Source organism: Rattus norvegicus, chromosome 15 (assembly GCF_021556685.1).
Source record: "Rattus norvegicus strain SHRSP/BbbUtx chromosome 15, alternate assembly SHRSP_T2T, whole genome shotgun sequence".
NCBI lineage: Eukaryota > Metazoa > Chordata > Mammalia > Rodentia > Muridae > Rattus > Rattus norvegicus.
Genome location: NC_141548.1, coordinates 4372501 through 4398188, shown reverse-complemented (window position 1 = coordinate 4398188; position 25688 = coordinate 4372501). Strand labels below are relative to the sequence as shown.

The following is a 25688-nucleotide window of genomic DNA, read 5'->3' as shown; positions in this document are numbered from 1 at the left end:
CAGATTTAAGAGAAGTGGATCCCACCAGAATCTCAGGCACTTCAGTATCGAATCACCCACACAAAGTCAACGCCCTGCTAATGTTCACGTTCATCTTATAGGTAAGTCTAATCAGACAGCATTTATTCTAAGAGAGAAGAAACACATTCGAACTTGCTAATCACTGAAATGGCTGTGAAAAGTAAGGGAAATTCTTTTGGGAATCACACAAAACTCCCGATCGTACATACCTCTTAATGACCAGTGGACAAAAATAAAGCGTCTTTGTGTTAAAATACAGGCTGGGATGTATTGACTGGTAGAGCATTTTCCTAGCATGCCAAGGCCCTGAATTCAATTCTACTTAACTCAATTCAGTTCATTTCAACTCAATCCCCAGTATAACAAACCAAACCAAACCAAACCCCAATCCAACCCAACCAAAGCCAAACCCAAACTTAAAGCGATAATTTCTACACACTTCCTCCTGTTCTCTCAGCAGCCTGGTCCTTGGTGATGCATTTGAGTTCTTCAGAGTCCAGCCCTGAGCCCCCCAGACTCCAATAGAGAAGTGCCGGGCAGTGGTGGTTATCTTGTCCAGGAGTCCAGAGGGCAGAGAAAATTGAGTCTGGTTTTAGTTGTTTGAGGGAAGGTCTAGAAGACCTCAGAGCATTTCTGGGAGTCAGCTGCGGAGATGGTCAAAAGTCAATCACTAGAGTGACTTTCTTTTGATTGGCAAGCTGTCCTAGGCCTAGCAATTGTGGTAGTCACCAAGCCCATATCATTTGCCAGTCATTTTGTAGCATGGGATGTGTGTGGTTACATTCTTGAACTCTCTCTCTCTCTCTCTCTCTCTCTCTCTCTCTCTCTCTCTCTCTCTCTCTCTCTCCCTCTCTCCTTCTCTCTCCACCCTCCATTTGCATAATCTACTTTATGGTGACTTCAAGTGGATCCAATCTTTGTCCCGCACTCTCCACTTGACCCACTGTCAGTGATACCAGAAGGCATTTGGAACCGTGTGTCCTTTTGGTTGTGACGATGAATGGAGACATAAGTGGTATATAATGTGCTGAAGCAGACACCCGGTGTTCTGCACATGCCACTTAACAATTAAGTGCGCAAATGCCCCTGGCGCCCTCGGTGGAAGACCTCTCAAAGGACAGCCATCAAGCCCTGCTCAACAAAGCGGCTCACAGAACGCACCCCACGCAGAAAGCATCCACTGCCTACTTTTTAGAGCCTGATATTTTATGATTCCTGTGGCCCTCCCAGTGATGAATGGGGGCTATGAGTTCGTGATCTCATTAGCATCTCTGTGCTTAAGGGATCTGTGATTCCTGGTCCTTTAACGTAGAACGAAGTCTCTGTGTGCCTCTTCCTGGTAGGCTGAGATTATGTGGAGCTGGATTTGCCCATAGTCAAAACAAATAAAATAAAACAACAACAACAAGAACCTCAACACCCCCACAGATATCTCTAGAACAGTCACAGGAATGGTATGTGACGGATGGTAGAAGTCTACAGGAATGTCACTCCCACCTGAATTCCAAACCCAAGAAGCACACACAAGACATTGTTCTATTCAATTCACAAGTCCCCACCCAACCCAAGGACTAGGAGAATTAGACAGGGGCAATAACAATTTCCTTTCCTTCGAAACACGCTCAGCACTTTCATTTTCCTTGGGAGGAAATTTTTGGTTAAAGAACCATACGTTTCCCTGTCACTTGGACTTTGTAAAAAAAAAAAAAAATTACAAACCCTTTATTGCCATGACACAAAGATAAATCCGTGTTTTGAAACTGCCCTAGAGAGTCAGTTAATTGTGGAGGGTTTTAGGTTTTCATCCTTCAATGGATTTTTGTTTGTTTTTTTTTTTTTTAAAGCATTCTGACAAATTTCCCTCGGAACTTTTAATTACTGAGTGCATTTCTTTGCACTACGTTTTGATATTTGCTGTAGGCTTGTGCGGGGTGTGTGTATGTGTGTGTGTGTGTGTGTGTGTGTGTGTGTGTGTTGGGGGGTTGATTAGTTTGTTTTGTATTAAATTGTTAATGAACAATTTATAGATCTGGAATACAAATTAGAGGTTATGCTCTCCCAGCCTCTTGATACTGACTTTGCTGTCTTCATTGGTCAGCTGGCCATATCACTGGTGCATGATGGTTAGTTCATTTTAAATTAGAAAACCAATTTTAAAATGTTCCAATTAAGCATTTTTCAGAGGTTTTATAGTGGTTTATCTGCATATATCTATATCTATATCTATCTATCTATCTATCTATCTATCTATATATATATATATATATATATATATATATATATCTGTGCTAAATAGTTCCACCATAACCATCCAAGTTGAGCTTGGGCACTTTGTCATTCACATTTTGGTTCTTATTCAAATCTATTACAAATACATTGACACTATATATTGTGTATAAAATATATGATAAATGACATTACACATATATCATATATATCATGAAATTGATAGTATCCTATATACTGATGAGATTAGCATTTGTACTAATATCGGGTTACATGCGCTCATAATTTCACCATCAGGATATCAGTGGATATCTGGACCAATGATGGCTGCACTCCAAATCAAATAATGGTAACAGGAATCTGCCCAGTCTCATGGTAGCTTTGAGTCTTGCATCTCTTTCTGCTACCCGTCGGCCACTTGGACTTGGAAATAGCAAATCAGCAAATGGATCAATTGGCAGGAGCTGGGGCAGGGTGCATATGTGGTATATATGGTCAGGACGCATGTGCGTCCATGTGTCCACGCCAACACATACAAGAGCTTGGACGAAGAAGGTGCTGAACAATCCTGGGTTCCACTTGTCCCTGACTTGTGTGTAGAGGGAAGACAAGGGACGGGAAGTGGACCGGGGGCAGAGGGCAAGAGGAATGGTGGGGAGATACAGCAAGACAACCATCCTAGGTAGCCTCAGGGAGTTCACAGGTCCGCCATCATGCCATGGGACAGAATGATGGCACTGGCTAAAGAGTAGACTGGATTGTAAGGAAAACAGAAATCTCTCAAGAGTCCCCAGCCCCATTCCGTCTCCTAGCTCTATTCTTTCACTGAGGGACAAGGAGTTCACGTGAATACATTTCACTTGTACACCAAGCGTTTGCCATGCGTCATGGGTGGGCCAGGATCATTCGAGCATCACCCTACTCAATCCTCTGCACAACGCAGGGGAAGTGCAAGCACTCACTCCCTCCTCAGAGGAGACACTTAACTGGAAGGTACATTAGTGAGAAGAATGTCCATCTTCCTGGGAAAGGCTTTCTTTAGCTGTTTCTCAATTCACATCTTCAAAGCGCCAGTCTGGTCCTAATTCGGGGTCTGCACAGACATAAAAGGCATTTCTTGTGCTCTGTGGGTCTCTGTACCTTCTGGGGGAGCTAACGTGAATGAAACCAAGGAGCAGACCCGCTACTAGGCTAACCGGGAAGGAATCAGCCCCAGGGAATGACTTCAGATTCACACTTCTATCTCCCTGAGAACCAAGGGCCACTTAGGGAAGGAGAGAAAGCCTACTGCAGTGACTTCCTTCTGCTCCGCACGGGGCTGACTCCCCGGTGTGGGTAGTGAAGTGAGGCAGACTCTGCACAGCCAGAAACGACAGCTCTCCCATCCCCAGCCAGCTGCTGATTTTGAAAACATTTTCTTGTACGAGACGGAGCCTTCCTCATGAACACAGGGCAGCTGATTTTCATGGCCTTCATGAAAAACACAGACCTCGATAAAAGTGTTACTTTCGAAATCCCCGATTTTGTAAAAGGAAACAGGAGAGGTTGCGTTGCCACCCTAAGATGGCTGCCAGCTTTCAGTTTCCATCTGAGCCTTGGATGGAGCCCTGGCTTGTCACATAAATGGGAGCTGGTATTCTGGATATTAGGTAAGCTTTGTTCCCATCAAGGAAAGATTAGCATTCTGTATTATATATGCTTTTTTAAAAAATTACTATTGGAAGGAAGCCTTGATCACAAACCACAGGATTCCAAGGACAGAGAAATACAAGCTAGTTTCTATGGCAATGGCCATCAACCTACTGACATCTAATCCTCTGTAGCAGCAGGCCATGGGGGATCCGACGGGCAGCAGCCTTCTGCTTCCTTGACGAGATTATCTATTGGCTAATTAATTTCTTTATAAGAAACTGGCGCATCATTCTAAAATCCTTAGTAGATCCCAAACCTTAAAAAAACGCTTCCTGGGGTTCGGAAGACTTCTCTGCCTGAACTTTCTTGTGGAGGCTCCAATGTTCACACTGGCTTACTAAACGAGACAAGTCAGCTGGTCAACAGAAATGCTGGGCTCTCCGAATGTGACTGGGGCCTCTTCCACTCAGGTTTGCTTTCATCGCTGTATTGCCTGGGAGTTCCCTTGATGCAAGTGATAAACGACACAAGACTGAAAAAGCATGCGCCAGGTGACAGGAGCGCCGGATTCCAGTTGGCACTGGAGCTTCTGGCTGTGACACGGTGGAAATGCCAGTCTTCCTAGGGCCTCTCTTGTCTAACCATAAAGTGAGCATTTCACAGGTGTGTCTAGCCTTGCAGCAGTAAACTGTGGAGTGCTGTGCAAAGTACAGAAAACAGTGACTGCTACTGTTTACAGAACCACCCCTGAGCACAGTGACCTAAAAATACTATACAAGCATTCTGTATGGCAAAGAACACGGAAAAGGAATCGTGGAATAGAAAGGCAAAGGGGAAAAAAAAATCTATGAACTCTAGTAATAAAGAACTTAAATAAGAAATGAGAATTTAAACAGTTCAGGGGCAGAGATCTGCTTTGGAGGAGAGAGCAAGGAAATCCTCAGGTCTGCCCCTGCCATTTCCAATTTTCATGAGCAATCTGTCAAAGAGATGACGGTAATTTGAAAGTCAATCATGATTTTAAATTATCAAGGATTAATTGAGTACTTAACGGGTGGCATCCAGAAGCAACAATCACGTAGTCTATTAAAGTTTCTATGGGAGCCAGCTGCTAGGCGGACTCTAGAACACGCTGTGAGCTTACTCAATGATGCTAGAAAAACAGCTCCTCTCACTGTTCCCTTCTGCGGGGCAGACCCGTGTCCACAAGCGGCATGTGTGAAGGTTCCTTTGTACCACAGAACAAGCTGCCAAGCGTGGCAGGCAGGCTTGTGGAATTGGCTGCTGCGTCTCTCCTCAGGCCCGTTTCCTGTATGCAAAGGGCCAGCAGAGCCCACAGCAAGTGTTTCTGGCAAGAGGAATGCTGCCTGCCCAGGGCTCACATCACCAGCTCTGGTCTTCAGCCAAGTTCTCCGCTCTCCCAACAACATAGCTCGCGTCTGTAGCAGCTGTGGTGATTTTGCATCCACAGCAGTCTAGAAACCTGCACCAGGAGAAACCGAGCCTTTTCTCTGACTTTGTTGTTGTTGTTGTTGTTGTTGTTGTTGTTGTTGTTGTTGTTGTTTTTGCTTGCTGACTGGTATTATTCAAGATCATTGTTTTGCTCAGACATTTTTATACAATTCATTAGACCTGCTACTGAACCACCGAAATAGCTGTGTATCTGTCCTCACTAAATGGTCTGGTCCAGGTTTCCCCAAGGACCTTTGCACATGCACCGTGGCATTGCGAGTGGAAAGACTGCATGCCCCGCCCACTTCAGCCCCTTACATTTTGCCTCTAATCACTCCTTATAAATAAAAGGATGTTGGCATGGCCATTTATTTTATGCACGTAGAGAGGGAATCTAAAGCAGTATCGCAGGGATAGAAGGAGGCTCTGTGCTGTGCAGTGTTGCTGACGGAACTTCTCATTAGGAGGTATAATAAATGTTGACACAGGAGTGACAGGGAAAGTTAAAGTGACTTCATTTTCTAGAGGAGGTGTGTGTATAGTGGTAACTCTTGCAGTGTAAACAATGACTCGCCCCAGAGAGTCAGCCATTGCACGGGGACCAGCAAATGAGGACTTCTATTTAACCTCCCCTCAACCCCCATCTGCAATGCTGTCACGTGGTACTGCCTATGAACTTTTCTTCATGCAGAGCCAGGTTCAAACATCAAGTCCCTGATTGTGCCTCTGGAAGGGCCTCCACTCAGCTCTGGCAGACCACTCTAGTTCTTTCCTTCAGTGCACCATAATCCCTTAATGTAGTCCGATACTGAATTAATTTAGTTATCAACAATTTCTTTCCTTCATTAATGCAAACTAAGAACAGCAGCGGCTTGGAAGTGCTCCTAGTACATCCTGCTAGCTACTGTTTAATGAATGAAAGTCCTCCGTGGCACTCTGCATCCTCTGTGTCCAGCCTTAAGGATGAGCAAATCATCAGCACAGACCCTTGCTCTTCTACCACACATGCTCCTGGACTCTCTGGTGGTAGAGGGACCACCTGACAACATCCCAGGAGGGAACTACCCAGCTTCTGAGTCTGGCTCTTCTCCCCTTGGAGCAGTCAGTCACACATTCTTGAGACAAACAATAAGCCGGACACTAGTGTTAGCATTTTCTGGGAACCGCTCAAAAAGGGCTAATCTGCAGGTGACCAGATGCAATCTAGGTTGGGTTTTTGCCTTTTCAGGTAGACAGTGACGCAATACGGCATTAGAAAGGGGAAATTTGGCCCAACTAGGAGCTCTTCTGTCAGTCTATGTTCACTGGTCTCCGATAGAATATAGAGTCCAAGGCCCAGGCCACTGACAAAGAGGTATGCATGGGTAAGTTGAGCTTTCTTTTGTAAGTTCAGGGTTAGGAAGAACAGGTAGGACATTGCCACTCAGTTCTCATTGTCTCCCCCATTATCTCCTCTTCCTTCCTTCTTTCCTTTTCTTTCATTTGTGGTGTTAAGGATGGAACTCAGAACCCCAGGCTTCAGGCTTGCTAAGCGTGTGCTCTGCCACTAAGCTGTCCTTCCGATGCTACCGCCTCCCTGCTTTTCTTTTTTTAAATAAATATTTGTGTGGGGTGTGGTGTGTGTGTGTGTGTGTGTGTGTGTGTGTGTGTACATGCCACAGGACTTACGTGTGGGTCAGAGGTTAACTTTCAGGGGTCAGTTCTCGTCTTCCACCAGAGAATGGAAATTAGGTTGTCAGGCTTGGTGGCAAGTGCCTTTACCTGCGAGCTCTCTAGCTAAACTGGCCCCCTTCCTTCTCATTCAAGAGCTATTTTTAGGAAGCCAAAAGAGCATAGTCAGAAAATAAGAATTCCATATAATCCCTTCGACTAGACAACTAAGTCAACTTCTGCAGTAATTTCTCAATGTTTTCCCCCAACTTGGAGCGCCTCTGCCTGTGTGTGTGTGTGTGTGTGTGTGTGTGTGTGTGTGTGTGTATGTGTGTGTGTGTGTGTGTGTGTGTGTGTGTGTGGTGTCCCTGCTGAGAGGATAATGTTAACGAATAAGTCCTCATTTGCTGGTCCCCGTGCAATGGCTGACTCTCTGGGGCGAGTCATTGTTTACACTGCAAGAGTTACCACTATACACACACCTCCTCTAGAAAATGAAGTCACTTTAACTTTCCCTGTCACTCCTGTGTCAACATTTATTATACCTCCTAATGAGAAGTTCCGTCAGCAACACTGCACAGCACAGAGCCTCCTTCTATCCCTGCTATACTGCTTCAGATTCCCTCTCTACGTGCATAAAATAAATGGCCATGCCAACATCCTTTTATTTATAAGGAGTGATTAGAGGCAAAATGTAAGAGGCCAAGGTGGGCGGGGCATGCAGTCTTTCCACTCGCAATGTCACTAAGCTAGAAAGTTGACAGTTACTGCCTTTGTTCATCCAAAAAAGCAGAACTCTGAAATGCAGCCAAACGCTAGGATGGCACAAAGCCCCGTATCTGACCTTCGTGACGGGCTGTGGGCAAAACACAGGAAGCCTAAAAGCACTATATAGAATTACCTCGAGGTTCTCTGGGATCTCTCTCTATAGGAGAGGACCGTAAAGTCCAGAACAAAAAGTCCACACTTCCGGGTCCCGAGTTTTACAGATCAGACTAATACAATACACACATGATGTATACCTTTTATATACCTTATCACTTGGAATTGCCAGTAATTGTGTAGATTCTAAAGCCACCATCACCACATGTACTACCTGAAGGAGCTGTGAAGCCATCTGTGATGCCCATCTCCTCCCATCCCAGCCTACCGGGATAGAAATGAGGCCCCAGGCTCCAAGAGCTGTTCTGAAAAGGCCAAGGTTGTAACCTTAACTGACCTTAGGTAACACACCAAAAGTTCCTAAGTACCAAAGTTAAACAGAACCTAAAAGTTGTCCTGTAGACAGGACCATATATCCAAAACAGGGATTTTTTTTTTCAGAGCTGAGGACCGAACCCAGAGCCTTGAGCTTGCTAGGCAAGCGCTGTACCACTGAGCTAAATCCCCAACCCCAGGGATGTTTTTTATAACCACCAATTAAATACTTTATGCGTATGTCATACAAGTTAATGGTACTCAGAGTGACACTGTTTTATTTAATAAACGTGGTGTCTTTTTTTTCTTTTTGCAGGGGGTTAGGGAGGTAGCTCATAAGAGAAGGCCTTCTCCAGGAACTGGCTGGATTTTTCTAGGAATAAGCAAATTTTAAAAAGGCTCTCAAATCCGTTCCTTTCATTCACTGTAAACAGCTATGAACTATGAGGCATTTGAAGCCTGTTGAACCACGGCCCTTATGTTCTAGGTAAATTAAGTATAAGAGACAGGAGGCTTATCTGAATTGCCTTAGAAAATATGACTACATCGTTGGCCCACTTCAGTGTTTTTTTTTTAACTGTTTCTTGAATTTTTAGAAAAGTGTCTGGCAGCCCTTTTCCCTAATGCTGGACGCATTATTGAAGTCCAGACTTCTCACTAAGTTGTCTTTCCCTCCATTCAGATCAACAGCCACCACTAGCCCATCTGTGTGCGGAGAACATGAAGACGGTCAGTGAGTAGCTCTCCAGCTCTGTGGACCCCGTGCTCCCTGGTGGTCTTTCTGTTCCGACAGAATGAGATCAAAAGCACCAGCCCCAATTTGCTCACCTTATTATAATTTTTGCGCTGCTTTACGAAGGCTTAAAATGAAAGGGGGGAAAAAAGTGAACTACAAAGGCTTCCTGATTAGAGTGTGAAGAGTGTTTGCCAAGTGGGTTTCTGCACGCCAATAACAGGGCTTAAATGTTGTGCAGGGGGAGAAAGGTAATTGGGTCGCTCACCAGGGAGATTTTGGAGGACGTTTTTCTTTTGTAAGTGTGGTATCTTGTGATGGGAATCAGAAAGGAAAGATAGAGAAACCAGGAGGCTTAGAACTGAGCTATGTCCTCAGCAGACAGCCCTGGCAGGGCACGAAGGGCATGCAGGGCCCCCGAAAGCACTGGCGCGGAGAGGAACCCTGCAGAGAGAGACTTGGTGCTGCAAGCTCAGGCTAGCACTCTGGATCCGAATTTCAGCTTTAGTGAGTGGCTATGCATGATCTATCTCACAGCGGAATTTCCAGTACTAGCCCTCACGATGGCTGCTTCCTTTCTAGCTTTGTTAGCTCAAGAGACCTGGTGTGGTATTTATTGCCTCTCTTCCTGTATCAGTGGATCCCACAGATTTGGGCTGTCAGGCCACACCCCAAAAGCAAATACTTTAGAAACATGGGGGAAATGTATGGAAAATCTCCGAGGCCAACAGCAATCCAGGTGAAAAGGGGGCTTCAGACATTCCCGCCCAAGGCATCACTCTTGGTGATTATCCCCAGACTCTTCTCTTTGATCCACCCCCAATCCCTTACCCCTCCCTAACTGCACCCCCAGCCCGTGAATTCACTGCCGTTTACCTGTCCCCCAAAGCTGCTGGAGACAGACTTAACCGGATTCACACGCAGTCATCTGTCAAGGTGCCTCCCCTGCTCCCAGCAGCCCGGACTGGTTCTTTTCCTACCACACTAGCTGGCAAGCTCCCTCCTTCCTCTCCCCCTCCCACTGCTCTCCACCTCCCCGCTCCCCCCAGCCCCAGTCCTGGCTGGACAGGACGCTCAGGTGAGTCCGGAGCAGTTAGAGAGTGCTAAGTAAGCGCAGACCACAGGACCCACCTCCATGAGAACCCACAGTCCACCATAGCGGACTCTGCTTCCCACCCACATGTTCCTAGTTCCCTTTGAATAATGTTTCCACCCTTCTCTTCTTTCCTCAAAGCCCTTGTACCTCCTTGCTCCCCATGCTCATTCTCAGCCTGTCACTTTGCCTCCCCCTCCCCCCATCCCACCTGAGCATCCTTCCTAAGCTTGGCCTCTAGGGTGAGTGAGTACCTCCTGCCCTGTGTCAAAGTGGCTCCTTCTCAGAGGATCGCTGGATACCATCTTCTCCTGCCCCTGAAGGTCCTGCCCCTGTGTTCCTGGTTTTCTCTGACACCAGTGTTTGCTCTAGTCTCTTTATTGGAGCACTCTCATCAGCATGTAAACATACCAAGCTGCCTCTCATCTTAGAAATAGACAAAAGGGCTGGAGTGATGACGTGGTCGGTAAGAATGCTTGGTGAGCAGGCATGAGCCTCGGTGGAGATCCCTGGTACTCAAGTTCTTTACAAAAGGGAGGGGGAGTGGTGGAGCAGTACACCCAGTGACCTCTTATGTATACACGGCATGCTATCCAGCCAGCCAGTGATGGTTAGTTGAGTCCTTGTCACCACCTGCTATTCCCAACACTACTACTGCAGGGAACACACATCTATAATCGGCTTCTCGAGACTGAGCTTGAGTGGGATTGCTGGACTACTAGACCCCACTAAAGGCTCCACAGCAAGCTTTCTACCTCAGCCTCCTAAGCTGCAGAGACTATAAACTCGTGTCATGGAATCCTGTTTATTTTTAATTTTTTGAGCAACCCACGTACTGTTTTCCATAACACTGGCACTGCGTTGCATTACTAGTAACATTGCTTAAAGCTGACTCAGCCCGCTGTGGTCTTCACGTCTGGAAGAGCCTGGAAGAGCTGTCCTGATTCCTCAGTTCTTAACCCATTGCCCGGCTCTGCTTGCTTGGCACTTCCGACCACATCCTCATCCATGCTCCTTAGTGCTGGCATTTCTAGTCTATTCCTGTCTTCCTGTCCTGTTACCTCCTTCTTAGCTGTGCCTGCTTGGTCTCCACTGTCTCCTGAATCCCCACATCTTAGTCTGTTTGCTTTTCTCTACGCTCACGTTCATCACCCTATAGGATCCTGCTCATTACCAGGGTTATAGAAACCGACTTAGATCTCCCAAGTTTGTGTTTCCAGTACCAGTCTTGTCCGTGACTTCTGGAGCCATGGATCTAACCACCAGCCTGCCTTCTCTGGATGTGAACAGGCAGCCCCCACCTGCTGTCACTCAAACCAAACCGTTGATTTCCTCCAGCAAACTGGCTCCTGTGGCCTTTGCCACCACAATCCTACATACAGCTCTGTGTTTCTAAAGGTTCAGACTGAAAACTCTCAGGGAACCTCCCTGCCTCGAGTAACTCGTCTCATTTCCACTGGGCCACCAAAGTCCAGGAATCTTCCTCCAGAATACACTCGGAATCCAGCCCCTCTCCTCACTGCCACCACCACCTCACAGGTCCAGCCACATTTTGTTCCTTCTTGAACATATAAATGGCAGTCTATGGGTCCCAAACTTTGCCCTTCTCTCCTTCAGTCCATCGAAAAGTATAACACCCACGGTGTTCTTTTGTAAAAGCTACATCAGGTGGTGAGGCCTGTAAGCCCAGCTACTTGAAAGGTCAAGGCAGGGGTGTCTTCAGTTCAAGACCTGCTTGGGCTACAGCTTGAGTTCAAAACCAACTGAGACAACTTAATGAAATTTTGTCTCAAAATTTAAAAAAAAAATAGAGCTAGGGATAGACCATTGACCTAGCACATGTGAGGTCCCAAGTTCAACTCTTACCACTCCATATCACAAACACACACACACACTCATACACACACACACACACACACACACAAACACACACTCATACATACACACACACACACATCCCCCAGGATGTCAGTCTGCTCACAACTCACACTCACACCCACAGGTCTAAATCCTTCCAATGGACTCCAAGCTCTGAACGACTAGGGACCTGGTATCCCACTTATGGGCTTTCTACCGGATCTAACTTTTATTCCAATATGATGGCAACATCAACTTGCTGTTTCTAGAATAGTCTTGGGACCTTTGAACTTCCCCGTCCCCCTGTTGGGCATATTTGTTTTCTATTCACTTTAGTCATGCCTCCTCCAACAGTAGCCTTTTCATGCTGCTGTATCACTCATGGTGCCTGACCCCTGGGAGAATGAGTGAACAGCGACTGGTTCATTTCGAGTGACTAGTCATAGTACGAGTTAGCGAATGAGCGAATGAATGAGGTGCACATGTTGTTTTTGTCCGAGAGTAATTCAGTGGTGGGCTTTGAAGGGTCTACTGCTTTGGGACTTTGTTAACAACAACGGACGTTTGCTGGAAGCTAGCTTCAAGACTTCTGTTGATAAGAAGAACAGCAAGTTATCCCGAAAGGCGCAGTGATGGCACCGATATCCAGGGGGTAATCAACAGCCACCTAATTGGGACTGAGGTGTGTTTAATAGAAGGGGAACTATGGCTATTGTCACCATCTTAGCCCACTACCAGTGCCTGGGAAGGACGTGAGTCCCAGAAGAGAAGTTCTGTTGCATTCCTTAAACCAGGACAATCTCTAACTGCATATAAACACTTACCCCTTTAACCGACAGGTACGTGTGTCCTCATCTCTCATCAAAGAAGCTTCTCTTTGCAGCACGCAGAGACCATGACAGAAAGTCACAACTAGTCAAAAATGAAGAAAACAACCGAGCATGGGGTTGCTCACTCGCAATCAATATGTCTACAAAGCAATTCCTACACCTCGGACTTAGGAAGCTTCTCGGAAGGTGGAGGGCAAAGATTGTAAGAGCCAGAGAACTCGGGTATCTGCCGAGAGATGGTTCCCTCTATACAGACAGAGACGCTGCACCCATGAACCCTCTACAGTGCGGTTGCCTGAACAAGACCCAAACGATGACAATACCAACTGATAAACTAACATGGATGGAGGGGACTCCCACAAGACCCTGTGCTGGTGAGATTTTGTTGAAGGAAGCTGTAGTCATATGGGAAGAAGGAACCTCGATTGAGAAAATGCCTCCATCCAATTTTCTGTGGGATGGCGGCATATTCTTATTAACGATTACTGTGAGAGGTCCCAGTTCATTGTAGGCAGTTCCACTCCTGGGAGGGTTCCTGGGTTGCATAAGAAAACTAGCTGAGCCAGCAGCATCCTCCGTGGCCTCTACACCGGTTCTTTCCTGCCATGGGTTCCCGCTATGACTTCCCTCAAGAATGGACTGTGGTTGGGGCATGCAAGTCAATGAACACCTTCCCTCCTCATGCTGCTTTTGGTCATAGTCTTTATTACACCGATGGAGAGCAAACTAAGACAGACCCCATCCATAGGTAAAGAACTATAGGCAATCAATGACTGCTGAACAAGAGAAGCCCATCGTCTTCAGAGACCAGCTCCATGAGAGATTGTCCAATCTCAAGAAGTCACCTCTAAATATAGATACATCCGAGCAAAACTAAAGAGACTCGGCAAGTTGTATTCATAAACTCTGTGTGTGTGTGTCTGTGTGTGTGTGTGTGTGTGTGTGTGTGTGTGTGTCTGTGTGTGTGCGAAGCAATAATAATTGAAGAAGAGACCATGAATTTAAAGAGCGCAGGGGCAGGATGGAGGCGCACAGGAGCAGTTGGGAGGAGAAGTGAGAGGAAATGGTATAAATCCAGAGCCTGCGTTAAGAAATGCTAAAGAGAAGAGAAAACATCCTGCTGGCCTCTAAGCTTTGCACTACCTACACAGAGAAGGCGATCTGAGGTCGGCCTTACGTGGTGGCACTTTTGGGGACTTGCCAATCTCGTTTACTCTTTAGAAAAGGTAAGCAGCAGAAAGAAAGGACCTCTCCAAGGACTCACACTGTACTTTTCCGTTTAGGGGAAACACCACTAAAGGAAACCAGAAACAGATTTTTGTGACTGAAGAAACAATGGGGAGGTCGCGTGACTAAGACCACAGACTGACTGGAAGTGACTCTCACGCCCTCAGCACTAGAACTGACACTAGAAGCCTCCAGAAAGCCAGAGAGAATCTTTTCCCAGGCATGGCTCGACCTGCAAACACGACTTATTTCTTCCACAAATTAAAGCTAAGGGCGGAGCTCTTGCATCCTGAGCCGTTTAGCTTCCTGTGGCTAGGAGTTAGCAAGCCTCATGGTTACGGAGTCTGTGGGACTGTGTAAGCGGAGCTAACTCTGCCAGGAGGAACGAGAGTATCTTGACCATATTTGTACAGCACATTCACCAAACATACCACAGGAAGCTCGTACAAAAGAGCGGAAACCAATTCCCGCCTGGCTAGGCTGCCAATCACTTGAGTGAGAGTGGAGCGCCAGGTTGTAGACTGAGGCGGATGCTGGCTGTTTAGGAACACAGCACAGCGGTCCTTGCACACTTAGCTCTCCAGAAGAACCAGGAATGCTAAGCATAGAGAATTGTCTTTCCAATGGGAAAGATGCAAAACCTATTCTCCCATCCAGAAAGCTGGGAATTTGGGAAGTGGCTAATTTCCTGGTTATCTGTGTTATCTGTTGGGCCATACCAAGCTCCTACAACCAATACTGGAGGTGGCTAGCAGTCTAAATGACACGTAAAGCCAGGGGTCCAAGCTCCCACAACGAAGACTGAAGAACTTCACATTATCTGTACAGCCAGAGGCTCTCCAAGTTCCCACAACCATGCCCAGCAGTGGCTAAAGCCACACAGCCTCTGTGCTGTCTGATGGAGACCAGGGCAGACCCTTCCTAAGGTCCTTAAGCTAGTACAAGTAGAGTACCGCTGGAACCCATCTTCTTGGAAGAAATGACCTGTACCCTGAGTGGAGTTTTGATACAATTAAGTGTCCTTCATGTAACATATTGGGATTATATTACACTAGGAAATCCCCCCCCCCAAATTATATCGTGCTTGAATTCGTTGGGAATAAACCTCCTGGCAGCAGACTCCTGAAGTTTGATCCGGGCTGACAACATCAATCTGAACTGACTTTTCCACCTTACCTTTCCATGGCTCACTGCCTTCTATGACCATTTGCGGGGATACGAAATCGAAACCCAGCGTGGGCAGGGGTCCCCATTACAGCAGCTCTTTAAAATCACCGGAGCAACAGCGACCACCCTGAAGCTCAGCCTGCTGCTTGCTGGGCTTTTTAATCTGGGGGATTCTTCGATTAAACAAATCAGCCCAAGGCACACTATAACACCATGGAGTCGGTTTTGAACTTTAAGCCCTGGAGAATGGTCCCAAAACTGAAGTCAGCCATACGATTGTAGATGTCCCTCACCCCCATTCCTGAGACAGACATATGCACAAGACACAGCACAAAATATATATAGTGATTCTTTGCAAGTTCCTGAAGACATGGTTTGTTAAAGCTAAGGGCAGGTCTACAATGGGATCCCGTGCTGCTCACATAAGTCACTGTGAAGGTGCAGAGGCAAGAGAAAGGTAGTACCCAACAGGGTGCTACAGGAGCTTTGGTGTTTCTACAGAGGGAACCCATCACAGTTGTGATTACTTATGGCTAACTTACTTCTCAGTGTTTGCAAAGGACATCGGAAGATTGTGTGTGTGTGTGTGTGTGTGTGTGTGTGTGTGTGTGTGTGTGTGTGTGTTTGAAGCTTTCAGCCTTCCTTTCCTTAGGGTCATTCTGCCAGAGCATCCAGAAGGCTCACTTACACTAACTGGGCAACTGCCCTCTGGGGTAATGCTTTCCCCACATGCAGAGTCTTGGGTACTGCATCCACTTGTAGGTCCAGTGCACTGAGAGCCAGGGTGAGACCCTGACCAGGACATATTCCTTGCTCATGAACACAACACAAACGCAGAAATCATTTCAAGGTAGAATGGTGGTACTAAGAGAAGCCCAAAGGCCACTGGAAGGACAGTCAAGGACACTATGATGGCTAATTTTATAACAATTGTCACAGACTAGAGTCATTTGAAAACAGACCCTCAACTGAAAAAATGTTCCAGCAGGTTAGCCTATGGGCAAGCCTGGGCTACTGTCGTGTTTGATAATTGATGTAGAAGGCCCATTTCACCCTGGGTGGTAGCACCTGCTGGGTAGGTGGTCCTGGGTTCTATAAGAAAGCAGACAGAGCAAGCCGTGAAGACCAAGCCAGTAAGCAGCACCCCTCATAGCCTCTGCTTCAGTTCCTGCCTTCGGGTTCCTGCCCTGTTTGAGTTCCTGTCCTGAAATAAGCCCTTTCCTCCTCATGCTTCTTCTGGTCATGGTGTTTTATAATGGTGATAGAAACCTTAACGGAGACAGACAACCTGCTTGCTCCTGCCTCGCTCTCCTCAGAGATGGGAGTGCACCGTCACACCTGACCAGGGTACTTCGTGATCTCCCGAAGGCCTTCCATCTGTGGTATGACCTCTGGCATCCTAGCCACGCTAAGATACGTAGGCAGGCGCCATCACTCTTGTTTTCTGATTTCAAGTAAGTTCACCAGTTCATTTTGACAGTAGACAAAACTGTCAAGCAGCCCCTTGGTTGCGAAATAAAGGGTTCTAATGTGGTCCTTAAAGCCAATCAAAAAAAGAATAATGTTTGCTTAAAGTAATTAACACTAAAATGTCAAAAGCCAATGTGTTACACTTGGCGTTTCAAAAGGTTAATGGATTTATAATTGCACAATGAAGGGGGGATGGGGGTGCAGAGTGGATGTGAGTCTTTCAAACAGAAGCTTTCTGACTTTTTTCTCTTGCTAACTGTCCTGAACTGAGGTGGCCCGCACTGGGGGTCTACTAGCCCATCCTTTTGCTCTGTTTCATCCTAAATTCAAGGGCGTCTTGCTTGTTAGCTCATGCTTTATAAATAAAAAAAGTCCGGTGCAGTGAAATAAAACTTGTATCCTTCCTCCTGTCTGAAGAAGGTGGTGAATGGAATAGAATCCATTTAAAGTTTGCCAAGCCAATGCCTTTCCATTGAAATCGAAATCAAACACCCAGAGAGACTAGGAAAAATACAAATGTGTGTACCTACAGATTTGCTTATGCATGGGATAGTCAAACAAACGAATCTGCCCCTCAGCTCCCGACAGTGCTGCCATAGTGCAGAGCCATTCCTCCTGTTTCCTAGAAGCTGGGTTGCCCATTGTCATTCTGAGATTCGCAGTGAAGCCCCTCACCACAGTCCCTATAGCTCTTCACAGCCCACTGGCTGCAGATGCTGGTGCTGTGCTAGCCCACGGCAGAAGACCTCACATAGAGGACAGCATTTCCTACCCACTGACTTATTTCCTCTGCTCAGGGTGGTATTTTAAAATAAGGGTATTATGACAAATAGGTTGACCCACCCCCCACCGATCCACCCACTGACTGACCCCACCCATAACCACCCCCCACACACACGCATTCTTCCTCCTCATGTGAGAAACCATAAAGAAAGGCGTTTGCCACACACTGCCCAGCTCACAGATGCCTATCTTCCTGTTTAAACAGGAGCTCTAGCAACTGCTCTGGGCAAATCCTATGCCAAGAGTCTGCAGGGCAGCCCGGCCTGCACTGTAGCCCGGCAAAGCGGCTGCCATCTCTCTCTGGACCACTGACCCACCCTCCCCGCTGCTTAGGAATCGCTGGCTTGGGCGGAGTGAAAGGGGTCTTTGTGCACAGGACGTTGTTATTCTTCAGCAGACTTCCACATAAAGGCCTTCTTGTTTTCCACTCTTTAGAAAAGCTGAGCTCTTTCCCAAGTCCTTGGAGAGGGAGGGGATGCCAGACACAGGAAGGACGCCAGGGGAGAACGGTGCGAAGCCGGTGATGTGGTGCTCTAGTGGCCGTCTCGGCAGGGCTAGTGACCCCACGGTGGTTCCTGGCCCTCGTCTGGGAGCTGAGCCCCACTTTCCCAAGGTGAGGGTGATGGTATCCGGTCGCTGCTAGGAAGTGGGGACAGGGCTCAGAGACCAGATTCAGAATAGACGTGGTGCCTCACAACCATGATCCCAGCACATGGGAGGCTGAGGCAGGAGGATAATGACCTAAAAGCTAACCTGGGCTACATAGTGAGACTCCATCTCGACCAAGCAAAGATTTACAAGCAAATTATTCTAGCTTGGTACCATAAAAATCAGTTCTTGAGCTGTCTGTTGCCACCTGTTGGGTGCATGTCTGCCAGTTTGTCTATGTGTGCACAGGAGTGTGGAGGTCAGAGACAGCACAGAGGCAGGACCTCCCAGAACTGGATTAGACATTCCAAAACAGTCTCTGCAGAAGGCGGGAAAGGTTAACCTTGGACACAGAGAGTTACTTTTTTTATTTTTTGGAAACCAGGTCTCCTGTCATCCAGGTTTGGCCTCGACTCCGAATGTAGATGGAGCTGGCTTTGAACTCCTGGTCCTCCTGCATGTACCTCTCAGGGCTGGGGTTACAGACAGCCGCTACCACGCCCGGATGATGTAATGCTGGGGCTGGAACCCAGGCCTCTACGGATGCTAGGCAAGCCCTCCACTGACTGAACTACATACCCTCGGTGTTAGCTTGTTCTTTATCGATTCAGCATTTCACAATAACTTATCATTATATCCAAGGGTTATATGAAAGGGGAAATTATGAGGTTTGCGTTAGTGGTGGGCACATTGTGAGATCGTGAGAACTCGGTGCTGGCTGGCAGGACGTTGAATTGGTTCCCCGAAACATTCTCCATGGGGGATGGGCATCGTTGGAGTGAGTACTGACACATTTCCCAGTGCTTTCAATGCCTAAAGTAGAGGGCTGTGCTAGGGTCCCAGACTGGCACACTCTTCACCCTCACACTGCCTTCTGTCTGTGTGTCTATCTGTGTGTCTGCAGTTTTGCCTCATGGGTGTCTGATCCGTAGAGGAGATGGCATGCTTTGGGGAGATGTGATCACAGTCTTGTCTTGCAGGCACTATTCTAAATACTAAGTTAACTCAGCGGCTCTCTCTAGTATATGGCGAGCTCGAATGTGGAAACCTCACTGATTAGGAAGTGGACTCACAGACTTAGTGAGGAGCCTACCTAGACACACAGTGGGCGGTTGGCCCAGCTGGAATAAGAACCCTTGCAGACTGGATGCAGGGTATGAGTTTTGATCTCTGGACACCATCCGGCCTCTTAGGAGTTTGAATCCAAATGGATCTTAGAGATAGACTCGATTATTTCCCTCTAAAGGAGAAAAATGAGCCTCTAGGAAGTCGGGTGGGCCACCCAGGGGAGGGCAGCCGGCTCTTGGTAAGGTTTCAGCTGAACTACCAACCCTCTGATCCTAGGGAGGTGTGAGCTCAAGTCCTCCCCTCAAAGCCACACTCCCTGAGCATCCTGGCTCCCTTGTTGCCATGACTGCAGTGGTTGGCGCTCCTCAGGTCTGTGTAAATCCATGATGTCCTGTGGGTGCACAGGTAAAGCTCACAGCTGGAACACCCCACCGTTTTCCTTCACTAGCTATTCTGAATGTTCCGTGAGGACAGGGGGAAAATATGGATTTACTCAGAAATTCCTAGAACCTCATACATGGTAGGTCCTCAATGACTACGTTTTAAACACAGCTATGCCACACTCTCAACTGCACTGTTTGAAAGATTTTTTGGCCACCCACAGGTTACCTAAGAAGCACCTAGTGTTCTGAGCCCACGAAGTCAGCCGTGTCACCACATCACGGGACCACGTCTGTCCCCAGGGCAGAACATATTCAAATCAACAGCAGAAGCTCACTTGACTTCCAAATCTTCCTGTCAGAAACCCTCCAGGTACCCTGGAAGTGGGATAGACAACACGGTAATGTTTCAACACAGCAGGTAGCAGGGACCAAATGGCCCGTCTGAAACCTCCAAATTATATACTCCTTCAAGGAGACACTTCTGTGAGACCCTAACCGAAAGGCTAGATAAAATGATTGTTTGTGTTGGGATTTTTTGTTTGTTTGGTTGGTTGATTTTGCAGGGTTTTTTTGGTTTTAATTTCTTTTGTTTTTTGCTTTGGCATGTTCAGTAATTATGTATAAGAAGCTGCTTCCTACCATCCTCCCTTCTTTTCTTCCCTCACTCCTTTCTTTTAAAGCCATACCCTCTCTCTATCCCTCAGGCTGTCCATGAACTCACAATCTCCCTGCCTGTACTTCCCAAGTTCTAGAACCATAGGAGTGCACCACCCTACCCGGCTCTAGGGCTATTCCCACAGATGCTTAAAACAAAACAAAAACTATTCTTTTATGTGTTAACCACCGTTCGCACAGAGTGTTATTGTTAGTGCACTGATGTTGCCCGCCTTTCTACAGAGGGTGGGTTTGCTGAGGGAAGTAACTGCCAGTCACTGTCTGAGATAAAGTGCGCATCACAGAACTGAAATGAACACGGTGTTCACTGCAGTTGAATAAAAAAACACTTTCTAAATTCTATTTCTTTGGCGATGGAATAAGAAGATGTTAAAAACACTTTTTGTGTGCCCTTTGGTTTTTCCGACCCCTCACGACGAAGGTACACAGTGATTTCTGTGGAGAAGTGACAATCTGCTGGGTTCTACTCCAAAGCTGTTCTCCAAGCAAAAGCCTTTTATATTTGTCTTTTCTGTGTGAGGAATTTTATTTATTACTTATGTCAAGAAGCACAAGTGATTGGGCAGACTGCAAACACAAGTAAGCACCCTACTGGGGACAGGCCAGGATGAACAACTACTGGTCTCTTTTAGAAAACACCTTTGTGAAAGTTGGAATGGAGAGATGATTTTAAATTTGAGCTTGCCCATCTGCTTCATTTTACCAAGAGGAAACTGGAAAACATCCGTAAAACAACATATTTTTGTGACCCGTCCTCAATGTACCTTTGAACTGCACGGCTCTGAGGTGCCGAAGCAGTGAGGTGTTACAGACAAAAGGTGGGGTGCAGAAGGGGTGAGGTGTCACAGAGGGTGTGTTAGTCACTGTTTTATTACTGTGAAGAGAGAAGATGGCCAAGGCGACTCTTGTGAAAGAAAGCTTGCTTAGAGTCTCAGAGGTTTAGTCCACTATCATCGTGGTAGGAAGCACGGTGACATGCAGGCAGATGCTGGAGCACGGGCTGAGACCTTTACATCCTGATCTGTAGGTGGAAAGAGAGAGTCTAGGCCTAGCAGGAACTTCTGAAGCCTCAAAGCTCACATGTATCTAGTGACAAACTTCCTCCAACAAGGCCACTTTCTAATCCTTCTAATCCTTTCAAATAGTGCTGCTCCTCCAGTGACTAAGCATTCAAACATATGAGCCTATGGCGGCCATTCTTGTTCAAACCGCCATAGTGGGTGTCATGGTGACATAGCCAAAGCTTTTAGCTCCCAGCCTGGTAAGAACCTAGAGCTCTGTTGAATAAAGTTACTTCAAGGCATGTTTCCACCCATGTCTAGCATTCTCCTACAACTTTTGTCTTCTTCCTTGGAAGGGAGCTTGCTAAATCCCACTCTACTACCCGTGTGTGTGTGTGTGTGTGTGTGTGTGTGTGTGTGTGTGTGTGTGTGTGTGTGATATGAGAGAGAGAGAGAGAGAGAGAGAGAGAGAGAGAGAATAGTGGGTGCATGGGTGTTTGTGTGCCAGTGGATACACGTGCATGTAGAGACCACAGAACAATCTGTGTTCCTCAGGAGCCATTTGCCTGTCTTTGGAGACAGGGCTTCTCACTGGCCTGGAGCTTACCGCGTAAGCAGGGCTGACTGGTCAGTGAACCCCAGGATCCACCTATGCCAGCCTCTCCTGTGTCATGACACAGGCATGCGCCTCCACGCATGTGTTTTCACATGGTCTCTGGGACTCAAACTCAGGTCCCCATGGTTGTAGAGCAAGTGCTTTACCCACTGAGTCATCTCATCTCCCCAGCCCTGTTTGTTCATTTCTAATAAAATGTTTCTGATGATTAATAAGGAGATGATCAAAAGTTCAGATTTCCTTTTGTAATAAGAATAATAATTAACAAGCTCCGAGGTATAAATTAAAAAAAAAAAGACTTGATTTTTCACATTCAGGGAACAACAAATCTCTTCTGATTAATTCTACATACTTTTAATTTGAGGAAATTTGGTGTCTGAGGGTTTAATTCTGCTCGCTGGATTTTAAGCGATAAAAAAGAGAATTCTAATCAACTCGGCCCCAGGCTGAGGTTCTGACACTAATCCTCCAGAGGGTGGTGATCTCTCAGGAAGATTACAGAGGCTACTGCTATGTGAACTCAACCCATCCTGTCACTGCCCTTTGAAAATGGAATGGCATTTTTTTTTAGTAGTTTCTTTCCTCCTGGGGTTCAGCAGGTACAACATGGGGAAAATATTTCTTCCTTGTTCTTTTTCTGGCAATATCTGGGGTTTTAGAGAAGTGGGGCACACGATCTACTTACAGCCCTATTGGTCATACTGCTTCCTAAGGCCCCATGGCCCCTCTCCACCATCCTGCAGCTGGCTCTCCCTGGGGCAGCTCCCTCTCCATTAGAGCTTCAACCAGCTCAAAGCCTGTTCTCCCGGGAGAAAATGTTCAGTTGAATTTACTTCTTCCCCCAGAATTATTTCTGAGGAGAAAGTTTCCTACTTCAGGATATTCTCACACTGGTAGAGAGTGAAATATGAGCTAACTCAGCATCAAACAGGTTCTCTTGGGAGGTCAGCATGCAGTGAGGCTTTTCCCAGTGTGGTTTTGGGGAGTGCTACCCTGGTAACCATTCCATCTGTCTTTGGAGGGCACAGGATGGCTGGGTTCTAGCACCTACTCGGTTTCAATGATTTTTTTCTGACTAATGGCTTTCTCCCTAAAATTAGCCCTGTTTAGAGACGATCTGCTGTCACTGAAACCAACACTGGAGAGACAAGGGACTGGGTTTCCCTCATTCACCCCACTGGTACGGATCGTTTGCTGTACACTGCAGAGATGAAGAAACATACAGCGAGAGGCTCCCGTTCTCAAGGGGCTGGGCTCTGAGAATAACTGTTGTAGTCCTACGGTATCTCTGTCCTTCAAAGGCCTCCCTCTCTAAAAATGGCCCGCCATAGGTTTATCTTCCACGAAAGCTCAAGAGCTGTGGTCCACCACCGTAGTCCTGAGTGCTGCCTATGGTTGAGGCCTCTGTGTACCTCCACCTGGTGTGTTTCCCATACCCCTTAACTCCCCTTGCAGGTGAAAGTGTTCCTCGCGGGCTGAGGACATGCTCTTGAAGGCACTTGTTTAGAGTGACAACATTTCTTCATGAAGTACTTTAGGGAGGGCAGGAGGGAGGGAGTGTATTCAGAATTCATCATATACCACATATGAATTTGCTAAAGAATGAAATTAAATTAATTTAAGAAAGCATTTGAGAGACATACCCATTTTCTATTAGGGAGAGAAGGGTAATGGGCTTAAAGGGCTGAACTTACAATCACAGTAACTGTGTAACTTGTTTACCCAACACCTTCAAGTCTCCATTTGTCTCCAGCGATCTTCCTGCCTCTAATCTAAGTCCCTTCCATGCCTGGAGGTCGACCAGCTTGTGAGCTCACTTATGCTTCTATTCTTTAACTCAGGGGCAACAGTGTACAAAGGATAAAACACACTGTTAAGGTCTGCTCTTGTTTCTACACTTAGACACATCCTTTCCTGAATAAAAGGTGCAAAATATCGAGTGGAATTTCATGTCCAAACATTGGTGTTCTTATTCAGAAGGATCTGGGTTGGCTCTTCCTTGAAAATAGTGTCCTTGTATGTATTTCCCTTCCTTCTCTCCAGCTCGCTCTCTCTCTCTCTCTCTCTCTCTCTCTCTCTCTCTCTCTCTCTCTCTCTCTCTCTCTCCTGCCTTTGGATCTGTATGCACACCTCACAGGCTCCTTCTCCAGTACCATGTCTGCCTGCCTGCGTGCCTCCAATGTTCCCTGCTATGCTGATAATGGACTAAACCTCTGAACTAAAGCCCCAATTGAATGTTTTCTTTTACAAGAGTTACCATGGTGTCTCTTCACAGCAACAGAACACTGAGTAAGACAACAGCCAAATCACAATGGTGGGCACCTTGGCTGCCCTAGTTATCTGCCGAATGACTGAAGTTAAGCAGAGGCCTAAGGAGAGAGAAAAGCCTTGAAGGTAAACAAGGCAGTCTTCACGAAGCTGCAGTTCTTCCTGTTGGTGCTGTGGGTGACTGCTGGCCACAGGGCAAGGACAAGAAGCGTCTTGCTCCTCTCCTCCATGCTAACTGACAGACTACACATTCTGTTCCCTGGTGTCTCTCAGAGCTACCAACGGGAGGCTGGAAGACAGCAGGGCCAATTGATCTCACATGACACTTAACACACTCCTACCAACATCAGAGAAAGCACCAGGGCCAGTCCCACACTGGTCATGAGCTACGATCTCTGACCCCACACACCAGAGCGTGGTTGCTGAGGCGATCCCCAGCCTGCTTTAGTTAGGCATTTCACTTACAAATGAATTAATTGATTAGGGAGTCTCACCTGAAGCATCTTACTCTTGTGGTCTCTTTGAAGCTTTATGTAGATTTTAAACAACTACAACAAAAAACACAGACATCACTCTCTCATCAGATGTATGTTGTTACTTGGGACATAACAGCAAATGTGGAAATGACAGTTTTTTTTTTTCTTATGCCCTGGGCACCCTCAAAACTGAGGGTCCATCAGGAAGACTCGGAGGAGAACGGCGAATGCAGGAACAGGGGCCTGTAGGCAGAACTTCTTCCTCCTCATTAAACTACGGAGGTGGCCTAAGAGAGTGGTCCTCTCCCACCCAGCTCTGTCTGACTTGTCCAGTTTGCTTCCAAATGACCACTATCCAGTCACCTCCAGCTATATTAAACTGGTGACAGTGGATGGAAATGTAAGCCAGTGGGCAGAACTCTTGTCTAGCACGTATCAGGCATAGGGTCACATTCCCAACACCAAAAGACAACACAAAAGTGGAGACAGACACAACCCTGCCGGACTACTGCAGCCTCCAAACTCAGAGGCTGACTGTAAGCTAAGTACCATCTGAGGCGACAGTTTTGTAATTTTGGTTTCTTTTAAAAAGAACAGAAATATTATAAGAATATAGTTTTGTTTTCGTCTCAGACGTGGCACATGGGGATGCTTCCGGTTGTCCACAGCAGCTGACTATGATTTGCCTCGAGCTCTAGCTGCGGCTTGATTTTGCCAGCTGCAGGTAGTTTCTGTGATTGTGCGATAGCTGGAATTTTGGGGACTTTTCAGAGGGTATATACATTCTAGGGCCCTGAGAGGTGTGGCGGATCGATATTGGCTGTGGTTCGTTAAGTAGGCATAAGAAAGAAGAAATTAGATCTCCTGACAGTGACAATCAAACTTGCCCCCCAAGGAACTCAATGCCGCTGATCAGCAGGAGGCAATTGGATGATAACATTGCTCTTACTGATGTCCGACTTTATTCAAGGATCTTTTCCCTCTACCGTCTATCCCGTTTGTTCTCTCCTATCTAGTGTTAGAGTTGAAAAGGGGTGGAGAAAGACAGAAAAAAGAAGACCTCACAAAGTAGCCAAGACAGCTACAACCATTTGTAAAAGTATATTTAAAAAAAAAAAAAGAAGCAAACCCTGGCAGGCGGTGCACACCTGTAATCCCACCACTCAGGAGGTGGACGCAGGAGAATGGGGAAGAGCAAGGTCAGTCTCAGGTACA

At 46.7% G+C, this 25688-nt stretch overlaps 1 protein-coding gene across 6 annotated transcripts in view; it reads right to left on the bottom strand.

Annotated features, from left to right (window-relative positions):
• The window catches only part of Gng2 (G protein subunit gamma 2), a 100828-nt gene that overhangs the window by 26281 nt on the left and 48859 nt on the right, over nt 1–25688 (bottom strand). Inside the window, exon 1 of one of the 6 annotated variants that reach the window (XM_087586640.1) lies at nt 10259–10374. The exons of the other annotated variants lie outside the window; for them this stretch is intronic. The gene's annotated coding sequence lies outside the window, so the exon portion shown is untranslated. Of the gene's footprint in view, nt 1–10258; nt 10375–25688 lie in introns of those variants that run through there. 6 annotated transcript variants of the gene reach the window in all.